We start from the raw sequence: 12,124 nt of genomic DNA, 5'->3' as shown, positions 1-12,124 counted from the left end.
TTCTCTGGTCTGCCAGTTACCCTATCTTGAATAAACAGACATTTGTTCACATTTCAAACTTGGGGATGCACCATACCCGTGCTATGCAGGGGGTGGAGGATTTGGGGAGCTTTAGTGATACTTAGGGATGCTGTTGTACACGTTTCTTGATACCTAAGGCAAGTCACATTTTTAAAGGCCTGTGTAATGGCCCTATCTGGCACACCAGTGTGTATTTGGGGGAGTAGTTTCTCACATTGTGGCCCTTGACCCCTCCTCTCCTGTTCTTAAGCTATTGTGAAGTTTTCCAGAAAGGAGGAAGAAATGAATATTGGCAATTGTATTGGGGTTCAGGTGGAAAAACCATCAACTAGAGAGTCTTGGGTATTTTTTTTTCAGATTTATTTTTAGTGTATGAGTGTTGTGACTGCGCGAATGTATGTGAGACATGCACATGCCTGGTGCCGATGGAAGTCAGAAGAAGGCATCTGATCCCTTGGAACTGAAGTTCTGGATTGTAGTGAACCACCGTGTGTGCTGGGAACTGAATCCTGGTCCTCTGCAAGAGCAGAAAGTACTCTTTTTTTTTTTTTTTTTTTTTTGTTCATTTGAGATAGGGTTTTTCTGGGTATCCATGGCTGTCCTGGAACTCACTCTGTAGACCAGGCTGGCCTTGAACTCAGAGATCTAACTGCCTCTGCCTCCTGAGTGCTGGGGTTAAAGGGATGCACCACCCGGAGGAACCAAAAGTACTCTTAACCATCTGAGTTATTTCTCCAGAGCTTGTTTAAGTTCCCCTTTCTCTGAGTTTTCCTCGGTTCTCATTTTATGTTGTCCAACTCTGTCAGCACCAGAGAACGTACTCCAGAAATGTCCTGAGGAGGGAGGGGACTCGAAGGGCACAAGGAAATGTGTGCACGGGTCACATTCCTTCAGCAGCTCTTCTGTGCAGTCCCAAGGGCAGAGACACAGGTACAGAGAGACAGACGTGCAGACACAGATGGAACCGCACAAATAAAATCATGAGTGCCATAAATACTTGCTCAGGATACCCCCTTGCCACACCGCCGAGCTGCCCTAATTGGGAAAGCATCCTTTATTGCTCGGACCTCTGTAACAGCTTCCAAGCTGGCCTGTGCTAGTCATCCATCTATCCACACTGCCGCTGGATTATCTTTCTGGACAGCAAATCTGTGAAGGTCAGAGGCCTGCCAAACTGATCTTGGGGAAAAGCCAAGCCCTTTGGAAACCCTCCAAGACCCTAAGTACCCACGCCCGTTTCCTCTTACCTCTTGTTTCAGCTCCAGTCACACCACAGGCGGTTACAGGTACCTAGCATGAGACCATGATGACTCTGGGTCTAGCAGTTTATTCATGCAGACAATTCCACAGGGAAAATTTCTCAAATTGCTCTCACCAGTCTGGCAGAGGAACTCAGGGGCCTGGGTCAACACATTTTCCTTACAGGGTTGAATTACAGGTGCTTGTCCTCTGTGTCCATGGGGGGGGGGTGGGGGGAAGGTCACTTTCTGAGAAGTCAGGTCAGTTAAGACTATGGAATGGACCTGATGTCAACTCTGGCATCGCAAGCAGGATGCTCTGGCCTGAAAACTTCGCTTTCCCCTAAGCAAGCCAACGTGGAGAGCTACAGAGCATCTCTCTCTCTCTGGACACGCCCTCTTATCTCTGAGCTCTAGCTAACGAAGGAGCCGCCCACCATCAGCGCCCATAGCCCTCTGAGCAATCATCCTTCTCTCTGGCCTCAGGTGGGCGGGGAAAGGCACCATGGAGCAGGTGCTGCGTGAAATTGGATTCTGAAAGATGAGTCTGGCCTCAGAAATAAAGTGCGGACATGTGTGTGCCTAAGGCAAGGGGGTATATTAAAGCATTCGCTTTCCCAGTCGCTGTTTCCCGCAGGCCTTGAATACAGGCACCAAAGCTATCTGGCGACCGTGGTGTCTCCTCTCTTCATCCCCGCCCCCAGGGACACCCACCGTGGCTCGCCAGGCACGCTTGAATGAATGGGGGAGGACCCGTGCGCATGAATGAGCGCGTGTGTGAGCAAGTGTCTAGGCCAGCCAGCAGGCAGATGAGTGAATGGCGTCCGCGCCACTTCGGCCCAGGGGCGCGGGCGCCGGTTCCACTTCCCTTTCCCGCCAGCTGGTGGCCTCCTGAAGGTGGCAGAGCCGGCAGCGGCCCGAGCTGGGACTGCCGGGGCGCGGGATGGTGGGGGAAGGGGCGTTCCCGGCGGCCGCGCCTTCCGCGGCTATTGGATTAGTGGCCTTCAGGGATGAGCTCAGCCGGATCGGCTTTCAGCTGCAGCCTCCGGGCCGGCCGGGAAGGCGGGGAGCAAGCGGCCGTGGAGGAGGAGGGGGAGGCGGCGGCTGCAGCATCCAGAGCTGGCCCTGGCGGTCGGCGCGCCCCGCGCACAAAGGCGCCCAGCCCCTGGGGAAGGCAATGAGCGCACAGCAGCCCGGGCCCTGGTCACCGCTGCAGCCCTCACGGCGTGGGCTCGGTGATCTGGGGAAGAAACCCGGTGCTCCAGGGACGGGCGGCCGAGGTGCGGCCCGTGTGCCCTGAACGCGGGACTCGTCGCCCTCCAGGTCAGGCGCCAAGCTTTAGGGCCACCAGGGCAAGGGCTTCCGCGCCCCTCTGAGATCAGCGCTGTCGGGCACTTCACCACTCAGGACCGGACCTCGGCGGCCACTCGCCTCTCCTGAGCGTCAACTTCTCCAAGAACGTCCCTAACTCCAGGGCACCCTGCGGAGAGAGAGGGCGCTGCCGCCGGGTACAAGCGGAGAGGACGCGCCGCTGGCTGAGAAGCAGCAGCCAGCATCCGCGGGGTCGCTCGGGCGCCCCTGAGTGGGCGGCAGTGGCAGCAAACCTCTCTCCCGGGAGGGAGTCCCGGACCTGCCAGCGCTGGGGATTCCTCCCAGGCAGGCGCTCGCCCTCTCTTTTATGGTAAGTGTTCTCCGCTCTTACTATATGAGGTGATCGCCCACCAGTACCGGTCACACCCGGTGCTCTTGAGGACTCTCTGGTCCCGGTCCGTGGGAGTCCGAGCTGGTTGCTTTGCGCCCAGCCTCGGGCGTTGCGTCGAGGCTGTCCTCCTGTACTGTAGGTTTGAAACCGCTGCTCTCGGTGTCGTGGAGACAACACACACACACACACACACACACACACACACACACACACACAACTGACTCCAGACTCACCCGCCTATATTCCGGTCGTACCTCCGCCACTCTCTGGGTGACCTTAGGCCGGGCACCACAACCTCGGTTTTCTTATCCATAAGATGGGGATGATAATTGTGCTTTTTACTAGAGTGCTGGAGCGATCTGCTGGGGTGGTGCAGAGATCTGCGCCTGGCATTCAGAAAGCACTTAGACACTAACTAGCGTTAATATTAGCCTTGTGAGTTCAAGCACATCATCCAATTTCCCAGAGCTGCCTCGTCTGTGTGGTGAGGACAGTAATTTCTGGGGGTCTGCTCGTCTGTGGCTTTTGGAGCTGTGGCAGTGAAGCGCCTTGCACTCAGCAGGCGCTGGTTAAGGTTCATCTCGGACGCTGGAGCAGGGAAGACTGATTGCCCGGTCCGGGAGCTGCTCACGGACGGTCCCCAGCCTGGCTGTGAGACAAACTTGGAAAGAATAGGTGGCTTTCGGGGCTCTGGGAAGCCGGGAGAAAGCCAAAGCCCAGAGTGCAGCAAATAAGCCCACTCGTGTTGAGTCAGGAAAAAAAAAAACAAGAGACCCCAACCCCCTGGCTGGAGAGACCCAGGAAGTGTGATTCCCACCGCCCCGTGGCCAAGGCAGGGCTGCTGAGTCAAGAAGAGAGAAGAGGGCGCACATTTGTGTGGTTCTCTCTAGAACTTTCAGTCCCCGGCTTGGATTCGAACCCTGTTTTCAGCTCCATCCCGCGGTGTGACCTTGAGCGGTTCTTCTAAGGTCCACTGGTCCTCTATGCTTTCCCTCTCTCCTCCCCTCCCCCTTTCTTCCCCCTTCTCCTGGATCCTCGCCCTCCCCCAACTCCAGGATTTGGGTGTGAACATCTCTTTCCATTCATCTGCTCCAAACAGTTGTTGAGCCTATCTAGAAGAGAGGTCACGGATAAGGGGAAAGTTCACTCTTCCTACTGAGCCCCGCGGAAAGCGACTAACCTTGAGGCTTCCTGTCTGTTTCTTCATTTTGGCACCTCTGTCTTTCAACTAAAGCCTGCAGTTCCTATTGCTCGGGGTGATGGAGGATCCCTCAAACTCTCCCTCCACTAGCGCTCCCAAACCATACAATATGGATTTAGGGCTGCTGATAAACCCTCTTTGTACAACAGCAAACCGTCAAAAGTGTGGTGTAGACATCCTTTACACAGGCAGCTGCAGTGTTTTAGACACACACTCTGATTCCATGTTTCAGATTTCCACAGCAAGGGCAGTAAAAAGAATTTAAGCCACTTTTGGCAAGCTGCAAATAAAATTAGAATCACCAGCCATGCCACGCAAATCTCTCTTCCGTTTTCATTTCTTCTCGATTTTAAAGAAGGATGCATTCAGTGACATAAAATCTGCAAGGAAAACAAACTTGCCAGAAGCAGTCAAAAGACATGGTAGACCTGGGAGAGAAATGCTACTCAGTGCAATTGCCTTCATAGCTTCCAGTTTGGAACAGATTTGGGGTGTCTGTGTGCTGCGAGTAGAACCCAGGGCTTTGTACATGCTAGACAAGCACTCCACCCCTGAACTCTAGTCTCGGTCTAAAATGTGTAAAGAATCAAAACAAGGAAGAGCCCCAAAGGATAAAGACTACAGACAGTTCACACAGAGAGAGTGAAACCGAAATAACATGGAAACCCATGTGCCTTACCTCACTCAATAAGAAAAACGTGTGCTAAAGCCATAAGATTCAATTTTTCAGACATCAGCTCAGCAAATAGTAATAACCAGTCACTAGCAAGAAGCGTTTATCCTCAAAAAATAGACCAAATTCCTTTCGAGCTAGAACTTCCTCAAGACTAGGAGTAAAGGCTGGGTATGCCCTGTAGGCCTGGCTACCACCAGCACCCCCTTCTTTTCCACCACTTCTCCCTTCCCCACCCCTGAAACCCTGGCCTAAGATCTTGGTTTTGTTCCAACACTCCAGGGCTTGTTCCTTTCTTGATTCCTACTCCCACCCTCAGCTGTTCGTAGGCTTGGAACCTTGTCATCCTTCATAGAAGCATGTCCCAGGATCTGGCTAAGGCTCAGGCCCGAGGCAAGGTCTTTGGCCTTTGAGGGAAAGGCCGGGTGCAACACCCCATGCCCCGGTTTGTTAATTTTTTTCCTCAGCCGGCTGGCTCACTGCCACACATCGGTGCTCCTGAAAAGGCCCTCCTCTGTTGGCACAGTAACAAAAGATCTCCAGGAGCTCCCTAGATAGAACAAGAAACTGGATGTGGAAAATCAGGAGGTTAGAGGGACCTAGCTAGGTCCATTAGAAGTCTTTCCTGGTAATCATTTTTAAAAAAAACAGTACTTAATGTCTGCACTTGTGTGAACATGATCATTCACACTTGGCAAAAAGATCAGTAAGAAAAAAATTAAAAATCTAGCAGCGCATTTAAATAAAACCTGGTCCCTTCATGAGGGGACTGGCTCTCTTTCCTGCTGCTGCTCAGATACAGGCATCTGTTCTGAAGTCGCAGAAAGCAGCAGTTTGGCTCATCCTTTGGGAAAGACCCTAGCTGAGCTGTCATAAACTTTGTGGGGTGTTGATTGCGTAGGATTTTTGCTTCACACATTGAATTTGGAACTTAATCCACGCTTCAAATGTATACTTCAATTATGTGTGTGTGTGGGAGGGGGAATCTGATGATAAAAACACAAATTATTCAGTCCAACAAGCATTTTGTTTTTGTTTTTGGTTTTTTTGTTTGTTTGTTTGCTTTTGTTTTTGGGAGATGGCTCTCACCTTGCAGCCCATGCTGGACTAGAACTCACAGCGTAGCCTAGGCTGATTCCAAACTCAATCTTCCAGACCTTCCTCCCGAGTGTTAGGATTGCAGTGCCTGGCTCTAGCAGATACCTTGCTGCAGACGGGCAATGTGCACAGGACTGTTAGAAGATGGGTGGTGTTTAGCTGGGCGCTGGCTAGCCTTCTAGGAATGGCACTCGATGCAGGCGACTAGACTTTTAGGATGACATCTTGGGCAGAGAGATGGAGGGAGGATGCCGTGCGGGGCTCGGAGGAGTGAAAGCACTGAAGATGAGCAGGCCCCAAGGGATAGGAAGCCAGCGGGTGACTTGAGCATCTGCCATCGTAGTTGAAGAAAGACTGCGAGGAGGGGTTGACTGTGACACCCTTGGGTGTCAGCTCAAAGGGTGCATGCTTGAATGAGCACGTGACAGGCAACTTACTTGGATTTAGCCTTTTGGTGGCAAGATGGGTGGGTGAAGGAATCACAGGCCCTCACTAGGAGACTGCTTTAGTAATCCTCTTAGGCAGTGGTTCTCAACCTTCCTAATGCTGCTTTAACAACTTTAATACAGTGTCTCGGGCTATGATGACTTTCAACCATAAAATAAGTTGAGTTGCTACCTCATTACTGTAATTTTGCCACTGTTACGAATCACAATCTGATATGAAGGATTGTTGATATGAGACCCCCTGTGAAAGGGTCATGAGACCCCCACCAAAGGGGTCTTGACCTACAGATTGAGAACCACCGTGCTAAGGTATAAACCAGGAGGAATTATAAGTTATTGAGTAGGAGTCATAGATAGAGAGGAACCTGGATTATAGGAGATGGAAGAAGCCGAGCTCAGCCCAAGAACACGATTCTCAAGTTCTAGTGGACCCCAATGTGCAGCGGTGTCAAGAAAGTAGACAAGTGCTCAGGGGGAAGCTTAGGATGGAAAGAAAACACTACAAAGGCATTTAAGGAACATCTAGAGTGGCCAGAGGCTAGTTGAGGAAGGGCAGGCCAGGCTGGAGACATCCTCAGAGAGCTGGAAGGGCCAGTTTTAAGAAAGGATAGATACACAGCGAGGAAGAGGCAGAGCCCAAGTTGTTTCCTTGTGTTGTAGAAACAGTGCCGTCAGGAAAGCTAGTGTAGACACTCTACTTCCCAAATGCAGAGGCTCCGGCAGCATCCATCTGGGCTGTGTTCCGGTGAGCTGTGTTTATGGTGAACCAAAATCTCTGTTTTTTCCAGAAATGAGTGAGCTTGGTCCAGTTCGCGGGCCCTATAAAGACATCCCACCTGTGAGTCATAGTCTGTAAGTGAGGGGGCAGTTGGGTCCTAAGGATGGAGCACCTCTCCTCCCTTGTGGGCTCCTTCCCCCTCTGCCTGCATCTTCCTTTCTCTTTCCAAGTCTAGTATTCAACCCACACCCACAAAGATGCCGCAAGTTTACCAGAGGTATTCGTGAGTCCCCATTGCAGTCCTCTGGATTAACCATGATGCTTGGATGGTCCTACATTTCTTTCAGGAAGCCTGTTTTCAAACAAGTGGTTACATCCAGTGAGTTCCGCTCATTTTGGGAGATAAAAGACAGATTGGACATGCAAACTAGTGGGTGCTTTTAATAGACATTTTCTTAGAGGGTTCCGCTGGCAGTACCCTCCTCAGATTGTTTGGTCTCAGCTTGAACCAATGCTGGGCCTCACAGAGGACAGCTGTCCTACAAAGAAACGACCGACACCTGGGGTAATCACACCATTGACCAGGACTGCTCCTTGCCCCCCTGGATCTGTCCTAAGTCTCTTTCAAATGACCTTGGAGAGCTTGCAGGCCTGGTTACCACCCAGCAAGCCTCCTCCCTCCCAGCTCCTGCTCTTGCTGGCTGACAGCTGAGCTTTTATCCCAGGAGCCTTGGACTCTGTGTGGGAGGAGGATTCCCATGGAAACCCCAGGAGGAGGCTAGGCTGGGGAAGCCTCATTGATTGAGCTCTAGGAAGATGGGGCCAGCAGGAGGCAGCCCCACCTGGGCTGGACAGATGGCTGCTTTTATGAGTGCTGGGCAAGAAAGGCCGACCTAGCCAGTTGTCACATGAGCTCCCTGTGTGCATTATGGGAAAACCTAATGAACATCTGTGATTAAAGCCCTGGGGGTTCCATGGCTTATTCACTGTTGGTAGGTTCATTTTGAGTGATCATCTTTTAATAAAAGACCCATCCAATTTGGTGTTTGTAGCAAGAAAAGCTTATAAACAGTCCATTGGCTTCCAGACCAGCCAGGCGGGTCTCAGTAGCCCTGAGGTGGCTATCTGGAAGAGCCAGATAGCATGGTACTTTACTCATGAATTCATACTGCAGTTCCTAAGATCCTCACCCACCATTTTCTCTATACCAGACCCTCGTGGATGAGGTCCTGGGAAGTGAACCAGGGAAGCCCATCCTGTTCAGGAGGTGTCCCAGCCCGGCTCTTTGTCATGGGTTCTGTGGGGAGGACAAGCACAGGCCCCGCCCCCAGGCAGGGGAGGTGTTTGATGGCCAAGCTGAGAGGAACTACACAGGTAGCACATGTGGGAAGGTGTGCAGGGACAGGCAGGGGACAGGGGGACAGTGGCGGCCCATGGGGAGACAGAGGAGGGGTTCACTGAGGGTAGTGGGCTGGGGAAGAATTGTTGAACAACCTGGAAAGGTTCAAGTTTGGCTTGGAAGTGAACCTGGCACATGCTTTTGACCCCAGCACTTGGAAGGCAAAGGTAAGCAGATCTCTGCGTGTGAGGCCAGCCTGGTCTATGGAGTGATTTCCAGGATAGCTAGTGCTACACCAAAAAACCCTGTTTTGAAAAACCAAACCAACCAAACAAACAGACAAAATACCAAACCTTAGATGGGTGCAGGCAGAGAGCAGGGTCTGGTCAGGTTTGTGTTCTTACAAAAGTACCTTACCATCTCCTAAAGGAAACTCACTGGCGTCAGCCCCCTTGCTTTTTGCAGGTCCTTGTCACCATTCACAGCTATCACCAGTTCTCACCCCTCTACGGTGCACTTCCCTAGAGGGGAGTAATTGGATTTCATACTTTTCCTGTAGCTGTTTATCCCTAGGGGGACATCATTACAGCTTGCTTTAAAAAAAAAAAAAAAAAAAAAAAAAAAAGGTATGAAACTTGCCCTGGTCCCTGACCCCAGCAAGGCTAAGCCCTGAGGTCACACTGAAGGGAAAGCATGCCACTCAGCCATCACCAAATGTCTACAGTCATCAGGCCTGTGGCAGACAGACCCCCTCCCTTGTTGACCCCAGCCAGCCAGACCTCAGAGACTGTTTGACTGTGGACTGTGTGTTAAAGATGTGCAAAGAAAGCACTGAGACGTTTTTAAACTGTGGTGAGGCTGCTTCGCGCTGCTTCTTTGCCCTGCTGAGTCGTCCCTGGAAGGGCCATCAACAACCTGAGCTTCCGCCCCGCTCGGTCATGACTGAAGCCTCAGAATGAAGAGGCTGCTTCGGGATAATGTCATTAAGCATCGCCGTCGGAGCGTGGCCTAAACATGCAGTTTGGTTTGGGAAGTGGATTCGGAACTCTTTGGTGTGCTTCAGTGTGACTGCTGCTTATTGGGTTTATTCCCATCTGGAAGTTAGATTCTGTTGTGCGTCCGTGTGTGCCTGGCCATGTGCCACATGCTGCAGTAGAAAGGGGAGAAGAAATGTTAGTTAGAGGGAGGGGGTAGGCTTTTAATGTCATTGCTGTGTCCTTAGCTCTCACCTACATATTGCTTGGCACACACTGGGCATTTCCTAAGTGTTTGTTGAATGAATAAATGAAGCGGAGGAACGGCCAGGCTGCCAGGAGTACGGCATGGGCAGTGTGATTTGTGTTCTCCCTGCCTCACGAAAGTTCTGGTTCTTTCCTTGCTCTGTTCTCTGAAAGACCCCACCGAGAGCCTGCCTGAGCTGGATGCCTCCTTTCAACAGCCTACCTACTGAAATTGGGGGTATGCCTCTAGAGATTCAGGGGACCAGGGCAGGTTTCCTGAAAGAGGTGGAAGAAGTCACCACCCAGGAACCCTGTCTCCAGATGCCCTCCCCCCACACTGTGAGTTCTGGGCCTTCAGCCCAGATATTCACTCCATAACAGAATGATACAGTAATGGCAAAAGATGCACCTCCTTCAAAGAGATGTCCTTCCCCAGATGGCTGATGAGATGCTACTGATAACCACTCCTCCCACTGTGAAGGCAGGAAAGGCAAGCAGGTAGTCAATGGTACCTTAGTGCTGAGTCTCAGGAGCTAAGGCCTCACTAGGACCCAGCAGACCAACGAAAATCCCCTGGCTTGTGTCTTGTAGTACTGATGTTGGTTTTCTTTTTAGTGGCTCGGCACTAGAGCCTTTACAGACCCTGCACTGGGGAGCATCGAAGGGACAGTCTATTCATAATCCCACCTTGTCATATGCCAAACATCCTGAATGCCCTTCAGGAGCCCTGCCTGCCTCTCATAGGAATGAAGACTTGGAGGGAAACTGCTAGGATGAGCCAGCGTGAGAGACAGTCTAGAGCTGGTCAGGAGCTACCCCCAGGAAATCCCCAAATCACAGCACCTGCAAAGTTGTCATGCTGTGTAAATGGATAAAGTAGGTAGTGTGGGGGAGGGGAGTCACACGGAGTGGTGACAATGCCCTGGAGGGGGCCTGTTCTAAACAGCATGGAGGAAGATGTGAGACACCAGGATTGCCCATCTAGCTATACTAGGTCTGCAATTTGACTAGTTACGTGACTAGGTCACCTTATGCAGTGTCTCTGAAGCCGTGTCCTTTGAACGAAGGGGCATGTGGTCTGCTTCCAAGAGCCCGTGGGAAAGCTGGCAGGCTGACTGGCATCTCCAACATCCTGGGTCTTTTGCTGCGTTCTTAGGCTTTACCTCCATGGCTTCATTCAGTGGCTTCTTAGGGCCTCATTGTGGGAACTCTGATCCTGCTACACATTGCCTGCTTTCAGTGGCCCTCTGGGGTGATGCAGCAAACTTCCGTGACCCACTTAATCTGTCTGTGACCCACTTAATCCGTCTGTCATGCCTGAAGTCTAGTACCTCATAGGCACTGCCGGCTTGAGATTGTCTTGGACACAGCTGTAGTGGCCTCTTTCTGCTATAGTGGCTGCGTCTAGAATGACTTTCCTAGTGCTGGTATTTGAAGTTAGTGATGGAGAAACAAGAGAGATTGTAAGTGGAAGAGCCTTAGAGTTTAGGACAGGACTAGCTCTGGCATCCTTCAGACAGCACCCTCACCAATTCTGTTTCCTAGACACTATGATAGGAGCATGAGGGTATCCTAATGAATGGTAAAAATGCCAGGTTGCAGCTCTCTTGCCTCCCAGCTTACACCCTTGAGCAGTCTATATAGACTCGCAGGTGTATCCTGGACCCATAGCAGCGTAACACACAGGTCACTGGGCTTCTTGTTTGTTAGATTTCATCAGCCTCTTTAGTCTTTTATTATCAGTACATTCTCTTCCTCATTGCTTTCTGTAAAATGTATATTGGGTACTTTTTTTTTCAGTGCTCTGATAGAATACTTGATAAGAAGAAACCTGAGGAAGACTTTCTTTAAGGTTATAGTTCAAGAGGATATTGTGTATGGTGATGGGAAAGAATAGGCTGTAAGAGTGGAAAGGGGCCGGTTACTTTGTATCAGCAGGCAGGAAGCAGAGACAACAGAGAAAGAACAAGGAAAACACCAGATCCTGCAGCTCCATATCCAGCACCTGGGACTCCTGATAAAATCATCTGGACTCCAAAGAGCTTAGGTAGGCCAGTCCTCCAGATCTTCCACCTTCAAGACATACAGTCTCTCTCAGGCTAGCGCTATTCTATACATATAGCTTTCCTCAGTATATGTCCCTAAGTTTTGACATCTCTAGCCTCCTGGTTTCTCCATTGTAGCATAATTTTTTTTTTTTTTTAACCTCCAGAGCTTCATAACACTGACCTCTTGGGGCTTCTTTATGGAACTCTGACCTTGCCGTGCAGTGTCTGGTTTCAATTACCCTCTAACCATGGAGGAAGCTTTTATTATCTTTAATGCCTATAAAACTAGTACCTTAGGAATAAAATAATACTTTCAACCTGAGATATAGCCTGCTTACCTCGGTCACAGCTATACTGGCCTCTATAATATTTTGTTGTTAGTTCTGAAATTTCTTTTCTAGGAAGTTGTTTTGGATCAGG

At 50.7% G+C, this 12,124-nt stretch overlaps 1 protein-coding gene across 1 annotated transcript in view; it reads left to right on the top strand.

Annotated features, from left to right (window-relative positions):
* Positions 1-2,331: 2,331 nt before the first annotated feature.
* Positions 2,332-12,124, top strand: part of SPSB4 (splA/ryanodine receptor domain and SOCS box containing 4) — a 70,444-nt gene continuing 60,651 nt past the window's right edge. The window contains exon 1 of the mRNA XM_080934899.1: positions 2,332-2,940. The gene's annotated coding sequence lies outside the window, so the exon portion shown is untranslated. The remainder of the gene's footprint in view (positions 2,941-12,124) is intronic.

The sequence above is a fragment of the Micromys minutus genome, assembly GCF_963924665.1.
Source record: "Micromys minutus genome assembly, chromosome: 21".
NCBI lineage: Eukaryota > Metazoa > Chordata > Mammalia > Rodentia > Muridae > Micromys > Micromys minutus.
Note: the sequence above shows the minus strand (reverse complement) of the source record. Positions and strands in the feature narration are given on the sequence as shown.